This window comes from Tupaia chinensis, unplaced genomic scaffold, assembly GCF_000334495.1.
Source record: "Tupaia chinensis unplaced genomic scaffold, TupChi_1.0 Scaffold000140_1, whole genome shotgun sequence".
Classification (NCBI taxonomy): Eukaryota; Metazoa; Chordata; class Mammalia; order Scandentia; family Tupaiidae; genus Tupaia; species Tupaia belangeri.
The window spans coordinates 5,401,264-5,410,997 of record NW_006159610.1 but is presented as its reverse complement, the minus strand read 5'-3'; the positions used below and the strand labels follow the sequence as shown (position 1 = coordinate 5,410,997).

Here is a 9,734-nt window from a genome sequence, read left to right as displayed (position 1 = left end):
TTCTTCTGTACAATTCCCCCCCCCCCACCTCATAGGGCATGGTGCTTGCTGGAGAGACACAGAGAGAGGAAAAGTGAGAACTCCCCCCCACCCCACCCCAGGAGGGATGGTCATAGCACTTTCCCTTCTCTCCATTCTTTTGTGATTTCAGGCATACACTCACTCACACCTAGCATGATTTTCAAGACACAGAGTTCAGGTTTGAACCATGGTCAGCCATGTGGGAATACGGCACCTAACCACACACCCCATGCTGGCCCCACAACTCTATAATTTTTAACCCTGGGGCCTCTCAGGAATAATTCTGCTCTGTCATTTACCTTGTCCTTTCTCATGACCCATACCCTCTGGCTTCCTAACATGATCAATGTACCTGTCCTTCATCCACCTGTCTGTAGATGCCCTGACTCCACCAGCCACCCCGACCACCCCCAACCACCCCTAACCACAGGTACATGTGGAGACCTCCACACTTAACCACCAAACCTGTGCCTAGCAAGTCATGCAGGGGGACACCTGTGAGCCCAGGAGCTCCGCTCATGAGCACGTCAAAGCCAGGCTCCATGCCTTTCAGGAGGCATCTGTGCCTCTTACATTACAGAACTGGAATTTTCTCTCTGGTGGAATGTCTTTGAGGTTTTACAAATGTATGCATCTTTTAAGCCTGAATCCAAGAGCACGCTTATTCAGTTAGGCCCTTTTTACTGACTCAGCCTCTGGGATTTTGATCCTTCTCTAAATTATAGCATTTATTGTCTGAGCTGTTTGTTCAGCTCTTGGCCATGTGTGGCTCTCTCTTGTTAGTGACCTTTGCTTTTAAGTCCCTCTTGTCTCCTCGGTGGCTTGCCAGCTTCTCCCAGAGGACAGACACTTCTTCTTGCTGTACTGCACAGCATGCATATTGCCTGATACACATGGTGGTGGGTAAAATGGTTTGTTGACTCCATTTCCATAAATATGTTTGGAAAAGTCAGTGGTTAACAGATTGTTCTAGCCATATGGAAAATTCATTTATGTACCTCAGAGAATCAAGATTCCAGATAACTGTAGTGTACAAATTTCAGCTTATTGGTTATATTTCGGCATCACTTGGGTATTCGGTGTACTCAGTTACAAGAGTCTATCTCTTGAGCTCCAGTTGTTCTTGCAACTTTTCTTTGTCAGTTATTTTGAGGCATTTCTGGCATTGTATATGTTGTAGGGTGTTGATGGTGAGGGATGGGGCTACCTAGACAGGATTCAGTACTCACAACACCTTGTCTGTTCAGGGGACACATTGCACAAACACATGGATCTTGACAAATGAGGCCAAGTCTCCATAAGGGGACACAAAAGGTCAGGCTGAGGGCTGGAACCCTTTATCAAAATGCAAGGTTTCCCTCCGACAGACCCTCTAAGAAAACCTCTGAGTTTCTATTCACGTCACAGACTCTGGACAACTCTAGACACGTTGCATATTTGCTCTTTGGTCTGGGATCCTGAGATCCTGCTGTCATAGACAGACTAAGGGGTATCCTGAGGACCACAGGTGGGCTGGAACTTCAGCCAGCCACCATCCTGGCTTGTTCAAAATGTTCTGCATGCTCATGGAGGAAAAGAGGACGAGCAATGGCCAAAGAGTGACAGTGGAGGCCCGGCTTTAGTCCTGAGATCATATTAATGCGACTTACAGATAGTGTCATTCTTCATTTTTCCTAATACCAATTTACAGATTGCATCCCAGCCTCCCTGGAGAAGCAGAACTTGCCAAGTGTGCTTGTCATTTCTTCTAATTAGGTTTTTAAATAAATCAAAGAACTCTTGTTTTCATTTACCTTGGATTATACAGCAACAATGTTCTTGTTTGTGTTGCCCAGAGAGGCAGTCCTCCGGAAAGGACATCAGATTCCTGACTTTCTAGATGCTTGGAAGTTTCCTGCCTTCCAGTTCACTAAGCATTGCATCAGCCCCACCCTTGGAAAGGAATACAGAAGGCCTGGACTGCTCTGCCTCTCCCCATCCTTCCTCTGCTGAGTTCTGTGATCTCAGGGGAGAGAAGGGGGAGGAGAACCCTCTGCCTGACTCACTTGATTTTTCTCTTTGCCTGATTCCCTGGTCCCTGATTCCTCAGTGTGACTCTAGCAAAGACAAGGGTTGAGAAATCACTGGGAAGATAAAGGCTGGGAGTGAGGTCCAGAGTAAGCCCATCCCACCAGCCTCCTCCATTCTTCCCTCTTTTCTCTGGTCTCTCGCCACTCAGACCCATCTGGCCCTTTTCCGAGGGCCCCTTCTCTGCCTTTTACCTGTTCCCTGCATTGTGGATTCCTGCCTGGAGTTGCTTCCCTGGCCATTGCTTACTGTGGCCTCAGGGCAGGGCTAGGCCAAGTAGAAGCAGTTAATCCTGGCATCAGGTGTGGACTCTGGCCTAGAACTCTGTCTACAGTGAGGTGGGCCTGGACAGGTGTTGACCTTGGAGCTCTGAGACGGGGGACCAAGAAAGTCTGCCATGCTAACTCTCTCCCAGTAACTTCTCCACTTCTGATCTCCGGTGGTTAAACATGTGGAGGTGTGCAAGGTGGGTGGGGTTCTTGACGTCGGCAGGAGACAAATGGTCAGTAGGCAGTGTAATTTCTTCTATCTTTAGGGAGAAAGGCGTGGTACGTGCCGTATTGGGAAGGGGACAGCCAGCTGTACCTGCTTCTTTCCGTACTTCAGACTATTTTAGAGGTGGCAAAATTTAATTTCAATTGCCTTGGACAGCAAGGAGGCCCCCGTATTTTCACATGTCTAAGCCTATAGGACTAGATTACTTAAGGCCCTGAAGTTTCCCACCCGTTGCTCTCCTCTCTTTCTTCTTTTCTTGCTTTCCCTTTTACTTTCTCTTTGCCCTTCCCCATTCTCTTCATCTTTACCACTAGATTCGTTGTTCCTTAGCAGGAATCCCATTTCTTGCTCAAGGATGGAAAAGTAGCTTTCTCGGTTGTATGTATGGATCAGGGCCTTATAGTCAAGGCACGTGTTTGGGTGGGATGGGATTAGATAGAGATTTTTTTGTTAGGAGCAGTTGTATACAATACTTGCCTCTGATCTTACTGTTTCCTGAAGCCTGTATCCCCTGTGCTGGTGGTCTAAGGCAGGGACAGTTTTACTCCCGTCCTTGATAGGAGCTGAAGTTTGGCGTGGAGCTGTCACTCTGAATGCTAGCAGCGCCTGTAGCCTGGAAAGTTTACAGGCCTGCCTCAGAACCTGGGACGTGATTTTCCTACAGCACTGCGTGGGGGCTAGTTAGATTATGCCCACTGTCCTAAAGCAGAGCATACCGCTGTGCTACTATTTCAGCAAATGCTGAGCATGTTTTCATAGGATCAAAGTGCAATAAGATGGCTTATGATCTGGGTTATTTTCTGTATTTTGTCCTTGTTTGTACAGATATGCCCCCCAACCCCTGCCATATACATACTTAGAAATGAATGGCTTTCTTTAGGATATCAATACTAAGAAAATCAGAAAACCCTTAGTAATGATACCGAGGTTATTCTATTTGATATTTAAAGCAGTGAGTCCAACTGGCTTTTAAATGTATTGATGAAAGAAAATTATTAATAATTTTATAATTTTTTTGAGAGTTTTTTCGCTATAGGGCGCATGCGCTCGCCAGACAAACAGAGAGAGACGTAGAAACAGAAAGCGAGAAATCACCCCCCAGGGGGGATGGTCACGCTGCAATCCCTTCTCCTCCATTCTCCTCTCGGGATCTTGGGCATGCACGCACACATGCCCAGCGTGAGTTTTAAGCCACCGGGTCCGGGACGCGAACCACGGTCGACTACGTGGGAGTCCAGCGACATAGCCCTTACGCTAACTGCTGGTTCCCAATAATTTTATAATTTTAATTTTTAAACATGTTTGTGTCCTAGATCACCTTTATTTTTCCAAGTATGTTTTTATATTAGGTGTTGTAACAACTGCATTCTAATATGAAGAATAATTAACTACTGGATGATTTTAAACTACTTTATCACTTTTCATAGTGAAAGAAACACCAGCTTGAAGAAGATTTATTTGGGAATATTGATATTGTTCAGAATGTTCAGATTCCTCATTTTGCCCTTGAATTTAGCTTAGATACTCAAGATAAAAATTATAAAATAACCAAGCACATAGTTTTGTGTATTTTGAACAACTTTTGCCCAAAACCTTATTATCCAGCTACTTCAAATAACTCTAACCAATTGAAACATAATCATAAACCATGAAGTCAACAGTTAATATCAGACTCACTGAAACATTTTTCATCCATTGAGGAAACTAAAAATCCATGTATTTTACTACTGTGGGAAAAGACCTTGGGGCCTTCGCTCATAGTTTACTCACCTTAATTATCAGGCTTCTCAGATTAAAAGCTGTTTAGGAGCTGCCATTTAGAAAATTGAAGGCAACAAAAGACAGGAACAATGTCTTGGAAAAGGAGCTTTATTCAGATAGGAAACAGGGAAATGCTCTTTGTAGTACAATGCATTATGTTATAATGTTTATGAAAAAAATTTAGACTGTGCTCTGTGTATTCTGTTTCAAAAAGCGTCAAGTGTGCAATGTATTTTAAGAGGGTCTTTTACAATTCAATATTGTTTAATTTAAAATCAGTTTTATAACTTAAAGCACTTTTCTGTATATATTATCATCTGCAGAACATTGCACTTGGATCATTCCATATGAATGAGGTTGGTGCCTTTACAAGTTGTCCCAAAAAGCTGAGCGATAACATATCTGAGCTCACTGGTTTGCGAATCCTTCATTCCAGATCTCTTGTTTATTTATTTATTTATTTTCAGAGAGATTTTTACTACAGGGTGTGAGTGCTCGTTGGAGAGACAGAGACAGAGAGAAGGAAAATGAGAAACCACCCCCTAGGGGGATGGCCACACAACAGTTTCTTTTCTTTCATTCTCCTCTTGGGATTTGGGCTTGCATGCACACGTGCCCAGAGTGAGTTTGAAGCCACCAGATCTGGGACTCGAACTGTGGTTGGCCATATGAGAGTCCAGTGATATAACCATTTGCTGGTTCCCCAGAATCTCTTATTAAAAGGAGATTTGAACTTAGAATCCTGATATGTAGCAAAAAGGAAGGAAGAGAGATGCTGTTTCCAGTGAGTGCACAAGAGTTCCCGAGTCCACCTGACGTTCTTCCCATCCCCCTCAGTGACTGCTTAGGAGCCTACAGACTCACTAGAGCTCCTAGAACTTAATGTAGAGCACAGTGTCAGGCACAAAGCCAGACCAGGGTTACTGGTATGGAAGGAGGGTTTTCAGGTATACTTAGATCATCACCCAGAAGTGGTTACCTACCTTAGTAGCATTGTTTTGCTTGTCTGCGTGTAGTCTACTAGGGGTTTCATGGCTAATGAGAAATAAGCAGGGATCTACTCCAGTTTCTTTAGCACCACTGTGACTCTCATTAACAGCATGACTCCAGGACCCCATGCCTTTTCTGCAGGAGGTGCTAAAGCAGTGACCTGAGCAGAATCTCTGCAGGAAACAGGAGAGTAACAGTAATTTGCTTATGGGCATTCTGCTGATGAAAATTTGGAAACTGAAATTTTACTATTGCTGTCTTGATTGTTTTCATTGCTGCTGCTGTCATTACTACTGCCTCTATTTCACGTTCTTCTGTTCTTGTGTTCCTTCTCCTGCCCTTCCTCTCTCCTTCTTCCTTATTTCTCCTCATTCTCCTCTTCTCCTCCCCCCCTCTCTTTTTATAGTAGTAGAAGATGCCACTTTTCAGTAATGCTGCTAAATGGTTTAGTTTATCTTAATCATTGTTTTTTGCAAAATCAGTTGATTATTAAACCTATTTCATGTTCTTGACCATGTTCTTTCCTCAGGAAGTGGAAAGTCAAAATCAAAGCATCTGTAAGACAGGATAAATAGACCTCAATCTGCAGATGTTGTCTACAAGTTTGTTGCTGTGGTACAGCAGTGTCTTCAATACATTGTGGGTGACAAATGCTGTGTTCATAACCCCTGTGGAGGGAGTGGAGCCCTCAAGGAATAGGAGGTGACAGTTTCTTTCCTGATACTGCCCTTCCTAGGTGGTAGTTTGCAGTTCCTCCAGTCTGGTCCCCTTTGGCCACAGTGATACGCCTTACCTGCCTGCCACAGTTGGCTTGAGAATTATACGAGAATTACACCGCAGGGGGACAGCCACTCATCAGGAAGTGCGAGGCTGCCAGCAGTCTCAGGAAGCGTCTTCCTTAGGGACAGAGCCAGGACCTTTCACACCTGCATGCTTTGATAGGCTATTGACAGGCTGGTTTTGTTAGAATAAGTTTCTTTTGGTGCTCAAACAAAAATTTCACATGGCTCCTCCTTCCTATTTGTCCTTTGTAAGAGAGGCCTGAACATCCCTAGCTTCTATCTTCGATTCTACTTGATACAGCAATGAAATCTAGGTTCCACTCATTCTTCTTTCTCCTTGAGTGTGTATTTAATTATTAAAGAAAAGAGAAGCCTTAAAAAAATTTTCATTGTAGGGACCAGGAGATGGAGAAATGGTAACGTTGCTGGACTCCCACATGGCTGACTGTGGTTTGAGTCCTGGACCCAGAGGCTTGAAATACACCATGGGTGTGTGTACGTGCGTGCCCCAAATCCCAAGAGAATGGGGAAGAAGGGATTGCTGTAGTGTGTACAAGCACGAGCTCTGGAACTAGACCACCTGGCTGCAGGGGGGCCTAATTAGATGACCTGAGCATGTCCTGTCCTACTGCCTCCGTTTTCTTGTCTGTGAGTGAGAATAGTTCCTATTTCACACAGTTAGGGGAATTACTGTTTGTGACCGTGCTTATAAGAGCACCTACAAGTACTGTATTCGTATTAGCTGTTCTTGCTGCTTGTGTTGTTATTGTTTTCAGGGTGTGAAAGCTAGAGTCCTCACCTTCTTTACCCTTAGGATAGATTAATGCCTGTGATGGAAGCCTGAAGGGACTGGTCCCATGAACTGTAGACTCTGGCAGCAGGGAAAGAATGTGTGTTTTGAATATAGACCTAAATCTGGATATTGGCCCTATCTTTTAACTTGAGTAAAAACGTAAAAAGAAAAAAATGGAGGACAATAATAATAATCTCTACATTGTTAGATAATGAAACTTAGAAATTACGGAAGAACCTGGCTCATGTGTGCTCAGTATACAGCTGCTATTTTGTTATTGTACTTCAAAGAGGCGATCTAGGCCACCCAAGTCATGTGGCTATGGCGAGTCAAAAGGCTATTGATGGGAACCAGCAGTTAGCGTAATTGCTATGTCGCTGGACTCCCACGTAGTCGACCGCGGTTCGTGTCCCGGACCCGGTGGCTTAAAACTCACGCCGGGCGTGTGTGCGTGCGTGCCCAAGATCCCGAGAGGAGAATGGTGGAGAAGGGATTGCGGCATGACCATCCCCCGTGGGGGGTGATTTCTCGCTTTCTGTCTCTCTGTCTCTCTCTGTCTGTCTGGCGAGCGCACGCGCCCTACAGTAAAAATCTCTCAAAAAAAAAAGAAGAAAAAAGGCTATTGATGAAGTTTGTCATATCACGTAATGTTTAAAATGATTACATTTATTTATTTATTTTGTTTTTGCCTTTTTTTTTTTTTAAGAGAGATTTTTGCTGTAGGGTATGTGCTTACTGGAAAGAGACAGAAAGACAGAAAGTGAGACATCATCCTCCAGGGGAGACAGCCACGCTGCAATCCTTTCTCCTCCAGTCTCCTCTTGAGATTTCGGGCACACACATGCCCAGCATGAGTTTCAAGCCTCCAGGTCCGGGACTTGAACTGTGGTTGGCCATGTGGGAGTCTAGCCATGTAACCATTACGCCATACTGCTGGTTCCTTGGTCATTTAATGTTTAAGATGAAAATGTCTAAATTTGTTTAGTATTGGAGATAATTGCAATGCTTGTTTTACTTAGGCATACTCTCATTAATACCAGGGAATGTTTAGGACAGCCCGTTAACGCTCTTTCTTATGATTTGAATTGTATGTTGTAGAAATCTGCTCTCAGGAGGAAATGTGCCGTCTGTAAAATCGTTGTCCACACCGCCTGCATCGAGCAGCTAGAAAAGGTAAGAGATCGCCACCTGCTGCCCCTCTGCCACACTGCAAGTGTTTGGTCTTCCAAAGATCAGGTGTGGATTTTTATTTCCAACTTTTTGAAAACAATGCCCATTAGAAAAAAAAGGGAAGTCCAGCATCATTACCAGACGAATAATGGAAAGATGACGTCTAAGTGTCATTCACTCTGTTGTTTTTAGAGTATAATTTGATATCGTTTTCTATTGCCTCTCGGAAAGAAGAATGATGAAATTGGAGGGAAAGGCCTGGTATACACTAATTCTCTTCCTGTGCCATCTTTGTTCAAGCATTGGTATTTATTCAGAGCCTCTCCCACAAGATCACAAGATGTTTCCTTTAAGAAAAATAAATCCATATGCTCTTTAACGTTGTTATTGAGATTGTCTGACCTTTGTGAGTTTGCTTCTTCCCAAAGTGGCTGTGAGGGAGAGCAGCTCTCCATCTCTGCTTGGGCTGTCTGCCAGCCTGCACGGCTTCAGTGTGTGGGTGGGGCTGGAAGTGACCTCCTTGGTGCTTTCCTCAGAAGAATTGGAGGGAAGAGTCTATTTATTTGTCACGTGTGTGGAGGGAAACAGCAGGGAGCTGTGTGCTGTCCTCCTCCCTTTCTCACTTCTCACTTCATTCCCACGTGTGATTCTCTGTGTGTTCTACATGTTCTTGAGCTGTCATGTGTAAACACATTGGCGTATTGTAGTCCCCCATAACATTCATTTAGCTTCACTGACACATCACCCATTGTTGCCAATTGGTAGCTTGTGCTAACACCATTGACATTTTATCTTAATGTTTTCTCTCCTGTCCCAACCCCACTTACTCACAGTCTCCTGCATTCCTATACACCTTTCACCTTATTGAGCACCTGAAGAAGATATAAATGTATCAATCAGGTGTCCTGAGCCATGCCTAAAAGTCAATGTGGAGTCCTTTTATGCGAATAATGTGATGTGTGTGTTTGAGTGATCATCGTACCATCAAACATTTCTCAAGTTTATTTATTTTTCACTTTTAAAATCTGAAACTCAGCTGGGTGGCTTCAGCTGCCATGTATTTTCCTTCTTTTTCTTAGCTTAGTTTCTCAAATTTGCTGTGTGAGAGCATAATCATTTAAAGACACTTATATCAGCAACAATGAAGGGACATGTATTGGGGATAACGGATAATTTACAGAAACTGGGATTCCAGTCTAATGTGAGGGTTTCAAAAGACTGAGGATAGTAAAACACATTGTTCCTCATTCATGAGGGATTGTTTTACAATCTCATTGTCTGTAACTGTTGGGTTTGTCTTTTGGGTAACTTAAAGCTGATGCTTAACCCTGGTGTAATATACATTTTTTTTTCAAATGACAGATTAATTTCAGATGTAAACCAACATTCCGAGAAGGAGGCTCAAGGTCACCAAGAGAAGTGAGTATTTCAGAGCTCTGTTTCAGGTATCACCCTTGATTTCCCATTAATCCAATAGATTCTTAAGAGGTTTATCAGGGATAAAAACATCTCTCTCTATTCCAGTTTCTTGTTAATACATTAATAAATAGAATCATAAATATGCCAGCTCCTTATCATGTGTACACTACACTTTATTTTTCTCCTAAATATATCAGGGAGTTATGGCCTTACTGAATAAACAAAAGAGTAGGGAA

General features: G+C 43.5%; 1 protein-coding gene across 1 annotated transcript in view; it reads left to right on the top strand.

Moving 5' to 3' along the window:
• The window catches only part of DGKI (diacylglycerol kinase iota), a 316,603-nt gene that overhangs the window by 32,504 nt on the left and 274,365 nt on the right, over positions 1 to 9,734 (top strand). The window contains exons 3-4 of the mRNA XM_027770499.1: positions 8,008 to 8,082; positions 9,442 to 9,498. The gene's annotated coding sequence lies outside the window, so the exon portion shown is untranslated. The remainder of the gene's footprint in view (positions 1 to 8,007; positions 8,083 to 9,441; positions 9,499 to 9,734) is intronic.